Source organism: Chrysochloris asiatica, unplaced genomic scaffold (genome assembly GCF_000296735.1).
Source record: "Chrysochloris asiatica unplaced genomic scaffold, ChrAsi1.0 scaffold00530, whole genome shotgun sequence".
Lineage (NCBI taxonomy): Eukaryota > Metazoa > Chordata > Mammalia > Afrosoricida > Chrysochloridae > Chrysochloris > Chrysochloris asiatica.
The window spans coordinates 503022-513391 of NW_006409048.1; the positions used below are offsets into that span (position 1 = coordinate 503022).

Below are 10370 nucleotides of genomic sequence, written 5' to 3' on the forward strand. Positions count from 1 at the left end.
GGAACCCACAGAATGGGAAAAAATCTTTTGCAATGACATATCAGACAAGGGACTTATTTCTAAATATATAGGAAACTACAACACCTCTACAAGAAAAAGACAAATAATCCAACTAAAAAATAGGCACAGGACATGAACAGCCACTTTACCAAGGAGGCGATCCAGGCAACCAACAAACATATGAAGAAATGTTCAGGATCACTAGCCATTACAGAGATGCAAATCAAAACAACAATCAGATATCATCTCATACCAGTAATACCAGCAAAGCTAAAAAAAGTAAAGGACAGTAAATGCTGGCGGGGATGTAGAGAGACTGGAATGTTCCTGGATGTGGAGAGACTGGAATGTTCCTGCATGGCTGGTGGAATTGCAAAATGGTCCAACCTCTCTGGAAAGCAAAATGGTCCAACCTCTCTGGCGCTTCCTCAGAAAGTTGGAAATAGAAATACCTTTTGATCCAGCGATTTCTACTTGGTATTTACTCACAAGAAATACAAGATATAACATGAGTAGATAAATGCACACCAATGTTCATAGCAGCACTGTTCACAATAGCAAAAAGATGGAGGCAGCCAAAGTGCTCATCAACTGAAGAATGGATAAACAAACTGTGGTACACACACACAATGGAATATTATGCTACCTTGAAGAACAACAAGGAGGCTGCAAGCCACTACATAACATGGATGAAACTTGAGGAAAAATTTGCTGCACTAGAACTCTTTAAAAGTGATCAAGAGCAAAAATGTCAGCTTGAAGCCTAAGGTGCACCTCACCCAAACCATGGTATTTTCAATAACCTCATATGCATGCGAAAGCTGGACAGTGAATAAGGAAGACCATAGAATTAATGCATTTGAGTTGTGGTGTTGGAGAACATTAAAAGCACCATATGGAGTGCCCTAATACCCCCACAAGTGTGTTGGAATACGCACAGCTAGAATGCTCTTTAGAAGCCAAGATGACCAGATGTTGTGTGTCATACTTCGTACATATTATCAGGAGAGATCAGCCCTGGGCAGGGGCAGCATGCTGGGTAAAGTGGAGGGCCCGTGAAAAAGAGGGAGACCCCCAATGAGATGGATGGGCACAGGGCAGGAGGCTCATGAAAAGATTGTGAGGTTAGCGCATGACCGGGCATGTTTGGTTCTGTTGTGCACAGGGTCGCTCTGAGTCGGAACCGACTCCCCGGCACTAACAACAACAACCAACTTCCTATATGTCTGATGAGCGATCGTTAACAAAGGTCCTGCTTTAGTGAGGCTCCGAAAGCCCATGGAGTGCAGCGAGTGGCTGCCCCGAGGCACAGGGCGCAGGCAATCCCACGCAGGCCTCGATGAAGCCGGTGACTCTGCATTTCCCGCAAACTTCCAATGACCTGGCGCTGCAATTCTGGAAAGTATACTTTTGATCGGCGAGGGTTTACACGATTTTACCTGTGAATTCAGGGAGAGACGAGGTGCCGCCCACCGCCGCGCTGGAAACAGCTTCGGTTCAGGAGGGTGTGGGTGGGATGGGTCGGTTCCTGGGATCGCAGGCCGCTGGAAGTCACGCAAGGCTGGAGCAGCCCGGGGGCGGCGGGGAGACGAGGGCCGTGCGCGGGGGAGAGCGGTGCGGAGTCCTTAAACCGTGAGACAAGAAGAAAGGATCTGGAAGAGCGCCGATAGACATACGCTCCTTCACCTCACACCAGAGAATGGACCTGATCGGCAACGGTTACCGGCCAGACCAGGAGCACTTCCATTTCCGGTTTCAGGGACACTGGGTGTTACTGGGAAGTGTTTCCGTGCGAGGACACAGAGCGCTCCACCTAGTGACGGTGGTGTTTGGTTCTTTCTCCTAGGACCTGGGATCTGTCGGGTTGCTTTCTTTACTCTTCCGAATAGAAACGCCCAGGTTTTATGAAAGGCGTATTTAATATTAAAGGCAGATTTCAGTAAGCAAAAAAATTTAATACACTTCGGAAACAGAGGCCTGGTGTGGTGCTGTAGGGTAAGCACTGCCCCACAAAGTGGGTGTGAACCACAAGGTCAGTTTGAACCACAGATTCTATCTAATTCAACAGCTGCTCTTCGGAAACCCTATACAGGGTCACCAGAGTCAGAACCGACTGGGTGTCACTTAACAACAACAGGGAATTGATAAAGATGGTATACCGTGTTCTTTAGAGAAATAATTTCTTTGCTCCTCATAAACATGTGTTGCCCACCTTTAGTATCCTAAACCTAAACCCACTGCCATCAAATCGATTCTCATAGCAACATTATATGGGGTTTCAAACACTATGAGAGCCTCATCATTTTCCCGGCACCGCTGATAGGGTTGATCCGCCCCCTTGTGGTCATCAGCTCAACGTTTAAAATCCTGAAAACCTGAAATGTTAGCTTGGGGTGGGGTGGGGTGGGGTGTGTGTGTGTGTGTGTGTGTGTGTGTGTGTGTATTAGCTGTTCTCTTTCTTTTGAAAGCTTTTATTGTGAATTAAGTGAGGTTTACATACAGAGGAGAACATCAGTTTGTTTTTTGTTTTTAAAGAAAACTGTATTTTGAATATTTTAGATTTACAGAAAAATGTAGAAGAGAGTACTACATGTCCCACATCCAGTTCCCTGTTATGAACACTTTACATTAATGTGATACATTTGTCACAGTTGGTGAGCCCATACTGGGACGTAATTATTAACTAAAGTCTGCACTTTATTCAGATTTTAAAAGTTCTTCCCTAATGTCCCTTTTCTGTCACAGAATCCTCTCCAGGATCCACATAACATTTCATGACCCTGTCTCTTTAGGATCCTCTGGGCTGTGACAGTATTTCAGACTCCTTGCTTCTGATGCCTTTGACAGTTTTGAGGAGGAGAACATCATGTTTACATTCAACAAATCATTGTAATGATTACAATCCCCTCCATGCACCATCAGCTAACAGGATTTACCTCTGTTAACTTTTTTTTTTTTTTAATGTACACATACCACACTGAAATATATATCTGTTTAAATGTCCACAAGGCTCATTTCACAAGCCTGCCTCCTGCCCACAGACACACTGCCTTTCTCAGTTCATGGGCCTTCAGTCCTCAGCCAAACGTTCTATGCCATTGCTTCTGCCACCTTCTCGGTTGGATGTCAGAAGAGACTCTGAAACTTGCTCTCCAGCAAAGAGATGCTAAAGCAAATGGAAAAAATGAGGCGGTACAAGAGCTGAACAGAAAATTTCAAAGGTCAGCTCGAGAAGACCAAGCCAAATATTATACCAAAATGTGCAAATATCTGGAGTTAGAAAACCAAAAGGGAAGAACACACTCAGCATTTCTCAAACTGAGGTAACTGAAGAAAAAAATTCAAGCCTTGACTTGCGTTATTGAAGGATTCACTGAGTAAATTATTAAATGATGCAGAAACCATCAAAGAACATGGAAGGAATACAGAGTCACTGTACCAAAAGGAAATGGTCTATGTTCATCCATTTCAAGAGGTAACATACGATCAAGAGCCAATGATAATGGAGGAAGAAGTCCAAGGTGCACTGAAGGAATTGGCTAAGAACAAGGCTCCAAGAATTGATTAAATAAAAATTGAAATGTTTCAAGAAAGTGAGGCGGCACTGGAGGCATACGCTCATCTAGGCCAAGATATTTGGAAGACAGCTATCTGGCTGACTGATTGAAAGAGATCCATTTGTGCCCATTCCAAAGAGAGGTGCTCATCCCAACGGAATGCGGGAAATCATCGGACAATATCTTTGACATCCCATGTGAGTAAAGTTTTAATAAACATAATACAGAAATGGCTATAAACATACTTTGACAGAGAACTTCCAGAGGTTCAAGCCAGATTCAGAAGAGGACGTGGAACAAGAGATATCATTGCTGACATTAGATGGATCTTGGCTAAAAGCACAGAAAACCAGAAAGATATTTACCTGTGCTTTACTGACTATGCAAAGACTTTTGATTGTGTGGATCATGACAAGCTATGGACAACATTGCCAAGTATGAGTATTCCAGAACACTTAATTGTACTCATGAGGAACCTGTACATAGACCAAGAGGCAGTCATGCGAACAGAACATGGGAACACTGAATAGTTTAAAATTAGGAAAGGTGTATGACAGGGTTGTATTGTTTCACCATACTTATTCAATCTGTATGCTGAGCAAATAATCCAAGAAGCTAGGTTATATGAAGAAAAATGTGGCATCAGGATAGGAGGAAGACTCATTAATGACCTGAGATATGCAGATAATACAACCTTCCTTGCTGAAAGCGAAGAGGACTTAAAATACTGATGAAGATCAAAGAGCACAGCCTTCAGTATGGATTGCATCTCAATGTAAGAAAAACAAAAATCCTCACCATTGAATGAATAAACAACCTTCTTATCAATGGAGAAAAGATTGAAGTTGTCAAGGACTTTATTTTTCTTGAATCAACCATCAACACTCAATGGAAGCAGCAGTCAAGATATCAAACGACGTATTGCATTGGGCAAATCTGCTGCACAAGACCTTTTTAAAGTGTTGAAGAGCAAAAATGTTAACTTGAGGACTAAAGTGCACCTGACCCAAGCCATGGTATTTTCAATAACCTCATATGCATGCGAAAGCTGGACAGTGAATAAGGAAGTTCGTAGAAGAACTGATGCATTACAGTTATGGTGTTGGAGGAGAATGTTGCAAGTACCATGGACTGCCAAAACAATACAGATCTGTGTTGGTAGAAGCACAGCCAGAGTGCTTCTTGGAGGACAGGATGACCAGACGTCATCTCTCATACTTCAGACATATTGTCAGGAGGGACCAGTCACTGAAGAAGGATATCATGTTTGGTAAGGTGAAGGGTCAGAGATAAAGAGGGAGACCCCCAGCGAGATGGATTGGCAAAGTAGCAGCATCAATGGGCTCAAGTGTGGCAATTGTGAGGTTGGCCCAGGACCAGGCAGTGTTTCGTTCTGTTGTGCATAAGGTTGCTATGAGTTGGTACTGAGTCGCTAGCACATAACAACAACATAAGTGAGAACTGACTCACCACCACCATGGTAATAATATTGAATGATGCAGCAAACATTTATTAAAAAAAACCATGGATGGCATACACAGAGTCACTGTACCAAAAAGAAACGGTCAATGTTCAACCATTTCAAGAGATAGCATATGGTCAAGAGCCTGCTGGGATTTAAAATACCGGTGTCAAGACTTCCAGAATCACAACATCCAAACCACCGTATGACAGACAAACTGACAGATGAGTGTTGGACTTTGAATTAAATATTGCTAAAATACGTTTCCTTTTTGAATTATTCCTTAGCCATGATATTGTTTCTGTTCAGTGCGGATGAGTTGGTTCCCTCTCATAGTGAGCCTATATAGGGTATTTCAGGAGTGGCTGGTGGTTTTGAACCACTGACCTTGTGATTAGCAGTCCAGTGCTTATCCTATAGCACCACACCAGGACTCCTAGCCATGTTATGTTGTTGCTGTTAGTGCCAAGACATAAGGACTTGAAGAGATCCCTTAAAGGAATTTTACTTCCCATTATTTATCTGAAAATCATCTGGCCAGTGTAAACCTATGCAAATAAATGAGCAAGCCTAAGGTTCTTTTTTAGATGTGACTAGGGGTGGGGGAGAATAGTTTACATTCATATAATCCAAGGGTCTTTCTTAGGGTCCTGGTATGACACCATAGAATAAGCACTTGACCCAAGGTCACAGTTCAAATTCACCAGCTGCATTTCAGAAATGTGGTGCCTTAGGGTAGGCACTGGACCTCAAGGTTGAACTGTGAGGTCAGAGGTTCAAACTCAACAGCTGCTCCTCAGAAACCCTGATCAGGATCACTATGAGTTGGAACTGGTTGAACGGTACTCAGTAATAACAGCTTGTTATATGTGGGAACCAGCTTGGCACGTAATAACAATGGACAAAGTATTTCAAAATATTTTGATTCAATGTTCCCTCTAAATTTTAATGAGCTCTATTTCTGGGAGAAGGAGATCATGTTTGGTAAGGTGGAGGGTCAGAGAAAAAGAGGAAGATCCCCAGGGAGATACATTGGCAAAGTGGCAGCATCAATGGGCTCGAGCATGGCAACAGTAGTGAGGTTGGCCCAGGATCAGGCAGTGTTTCATTCTGTTGTGCATAAGGTCGCTATGAGTTGGTACGACTCGATGGCACCTAACAACAGCAACAACCCTTAATGAGGTTATGCCATCTAGCACACATTAAAGGACAGGAGTCTTGGAAGGACTCCAGTTGAATTTCATTTATTTTTCAGAAAGATAAACTGAATTCCAAGAAAAAAATACAAATTTTTCAATGAAACTCAAAGAGGTAAAATGTAAAGGAATGGAGCTCCGAGTCAAGAGGCTATATACCTTAAGAAGATGCTCAAGGCTGTGGGAAGACTGAGAGCCAATGCTCAAGTTTGTCGTTGAAGGCAAAAATCGTTTTCTTTTTCTTCGATGGTGGGGGAGGGAGGGTAGGAATAAGGGCAGTCCTGGTGTGGCACTGAACTACTGACTCCAAGGTAGTTGATTCAAACTCACCAACTGCACCTCCAAAATCCCACGCAGGGTTCTCTGAGTCAGATCCAACTCAACACAACAACAAAGGTATAAGAAGTCTGGATTAGGAGTATGGCTAGGTCTGTGCTACGCCTAGGACGTCATTTAGTGTTATGGTTAGGATTCAGACAAGGGTTAGTGTTAGGGATTGTTGTTGTTTTTGCTAGGTGTTGTCAATTTGGTTCTGACTCATAGGGAACTGATGCATAACAGAAAGAAATACTGCCTGGTCCCACACCAGGTTTATTATTTTTACTTTATATAAAAATGTCCTAAAATGTAAATGTAATTGCTTGATAGCAATGAAGTCCACATGGCTGCCTTATGCATACATGTGACATGGGTGCTGAGAAACCATTTCCACTGTCTAGAATGGTACTCCTTGTTACATCTTAAAAGTGCATTTGTAGAGGGTAAAACTCATGTTCGCCCATGTAAACTATCACTCAATTCACAATAAGAACTTTGAAAAAAAAAAAAGTATACTTGTAGAGGATAAAATTCATGTTTTCCCATGTAAACTATCACTCAATTCACAATAAAAACTTTGGGGGTAAAAAAGTGCATTTGTAAAAGTTTGCTTTTGAAGTTATCGTAGGTGTTTGTGGTATTGGTGGTGATTATGTCCCATGGAGTCGGTTCTGACCCATAGCAACCCTGCACAGGGTTTCTGAGGCTATAAATCTTTATGGGAGCAGAAAGCCTCATCCTTCTCCTGCGGAACAGCTGGTAATTTTGAACTGCTGACCTTGAGATTAACAGCCCGACTCATAACCACTACACTACCAGAGCCCTTGTAGGTGTTGTTAGGTGCTGGCAAGTCAGTCTGACTCATAGAGACCTTGTGCACTAGGAAACACTGTGTGGACCTACAAGATCCTCACAATCCTGGTTAGGTTGAACCCATTGTTGCTCCCATTGTGCTAAACCATCTCATTGGGGTTCTTCCTCTTTTTCACTGACTCTCCCCTTTATTTAGTATGAGGTCCTATTCCAGGGATTGGTCTCTAATGATGGTATGTCTGAAATATGAGAGATGAAGTCTTGTCATCCTGGTTTCTAAGTAACGTTTTGACTGTACATTTTCCAACACGGATTTGTTTGTTCTTTTAGCAGTCCATGGAATTTTAATATTCTTCTCCAACACCACAACTCAAATGCATCAAATCTTCTACAATCTTCCTTATTTATCATCCAACTTTCATATGCATATGTCGTGTTGTTAGGTGCAATCCAGTCAGTACCGACTCTTGGCAATCCTACGCACAATAAACGGAACACTGCATGTTCCTGCGCCAACCTCACAATCGTTGCTACGTTTGAGCCTATTGCTACTGCCACTGTGCCAATCAATTTCATTGGGGGGGGGTCTTCTTTTTCTCTGACCCTACACTTTACCAATGATGTCTTTCTCCAGCGACTGGTCCCTCCTGACAACATGTCCAAAGTATGAGAGACGAAGTTTGGCCATCCTGGCCTCCAAGGAGCACTCTGGCTGCACTTCTTCCAACATGGATCTGTTGGTTCTTTTGGTAGCCATGGCACTTTCAATATTCTCCTCCAACACCATAACTCAAAGGCATCAATTCTTCTATGATCTTCCTTATTCACTATCCAGCTTTCACATGCATATGAGGTTATTGAAAATACCATGGTTTGGGTCAGGCGCACCTTACTCCTCAAGCTGACATCTTTGCTCTTCAACACTTTTAAAAGGTCTTATGCAGCAGATTTGCCTAATGCAATACATCATTTGATTTCTTGACTGCTGCTTCCATGAGTGTTGATGGTTGATTCAGGCAAATTGAAGTCTTTGACAACTTCAATCTTTTCTCCACTTATTTTTTTTTTTTAAAGTTTTTATTGTGAGTTGAGTAATAGTTTACATAGGGGAACATCAGTTTTACATTCATCATTTCATTGCAATGATTACAATCTCCTCTGTGTATCATCATTCAACAGTATTTGCTTCTATTCCCTCTGGGGTTTTTTTGTTGGTGGTGGTTTGTTTTTGCAGAGCTTGGGGAATATACACAAAAACTCTCAGAATATATAATCATTTAAACAACCAAAGGACACATTCTGCAAGCCTGCCTTCTGGCCACCAGCACCTGACTGGCAACACACAGCCTTTCTCTTTCTATAAGTCTAGAGTCCTCAGCTGCTCCCTCTCTCCATGTCCCCATCTCTGCCTCCATCTCTGGTGTCACTGCTTCTCTGGATAAGGTCTTGCATTCTGCTTTTGCTCTTCTCCCTTGATGATCCTAGGGTTCTCTGTTTCTGAACTGTAAGATTAACTACTCCCCTCTTTTTGTTACAAAACTTCTGCCTTTACAGTTGTGGCAGTTGCAATTAGTCGTGATAACAATTACTCACTATTGAATCATAAGAATCTTATCCCCATCTCCTTTCACCAGACAAGATGAAAACTATTCAGTGGGGATTCTACCTTCCCCCACACACTCTGAAACTAAATTCCCTTTTGAAAAGTTGTAAGCCAGTCCCTTTGTGCCTTTATAGCCCCTCTCATTTTAGGTAACCCATGTCTAAATTGCCTGTCCCTATCAACCCTGTATATAGAGGGGATAAGATTTATCTTGGATGTGAAGGCTCCTTCCCTCTCAGTTGGTATTTTGGGCTAATACATCTATAAGTGTAGGTCAAGTTCATCAAATTGTAGCAGTTTACACTTGTTTCCTTTATCAAAAAAAAAATGTTTTCTATCTTTCTGTAGTTGAGTTCTGATCATCAAGCCATGGAAGCTAGGTTGAATGGGTATCTCCATATAGCTTGATGTTATTTATTGGTCTAGTGATGAAGATTTTTGTTTTCTTTGTTTTGAGGTGCAACCCATACCAAAGGCTGGATCTTCATCATAAGTATTTTAAGTCCTCTTCACTTTCACCAAGCAAGGTTTTACCATCGGCATATCACAGGTTGTTAATGAATCTTCCTCCAATCCCGATGTCTCATTCTTCTTCATATAATTCAGCTTCTCAGATTTGCTCAGCATACAGACTGAGTAAGTATGGTGAAAGGATATAACCTTGGTGCAAACCTTTCCTAATTTTAAACCACTCAGTGTTCCCTTGTTCTGTTCAAACAACTGCTTCTTGGTCTATGTGCAGGTTCCCCATGAGCCAAATTAAATGTTCTGGAATATTCATTCTCCATAATATTGTCCTAGCTTGTCATGATCCACAATAGAAAGCATTTGTATAGTCAATAAAGCACAGGTAAACATCTTTCTGTACTCCTCTGTGCCACGCCTAGGACGTCATTTAGGTGTGGCACTGTGGGTTAATGCAGTGGACTGCAAAATTGGTTTGAACTACAAGGTCAGTGGTTGAAGCTCACCAGTTGTTCTTGTCATTGTTGTTGTTAAGTGCCATCAAGTCAGTACCAACCAATAGCAACCTTATGTGCAGCAGAATGAAACATTTCCCAATCCTGGGCCAATCTCACTACTGTTACCACTCTTGAGTCCATCGATGCTGTCACTTGGCCAGTCTATCTCACTGGGGGTCTTCCTCTCTTTCTCTGACCCTCCACCTGACCAAATATGATATCCTTCTACAGTGACTGGTCCCTCCTGACAACATGTCTGAAGTATGAGAGATGAAGTTTGGCCATCTTGGCCTCCAAGGAGTACTCTGGCTGCACTTCTTCCAAAACAGATCTGGTTCTGTTGGCAGGCCATGGCACTTTCAATATTCTCCTCCAACACCATAACTCAAAAGCATCGATTCTTCTACGATCTTCCTAATTCACTGTCCAGCTTTCACATGCATATGAGGTTATTGAAAA

The 10370-nt window shown here is 42.3% G+C and overlaps 2 pseudogenes; both read left to right on the forward strand.

Annotated features, from left to right (window-relative positions):
- LOC102838954 overlaps nucleotides 1–1636 on the forward strand; it is a 10550-nt pseudogene extending 8914 nt beyond the window's left edge.
- Nucleotides 1637–1699: 63 nt separating this feature from the next.
- LOC102839321 overlaps nucleotides 1700–10370 on the forward strand; it is a 34326-nt pseudogene continuing 25655 nt past the window's right edge.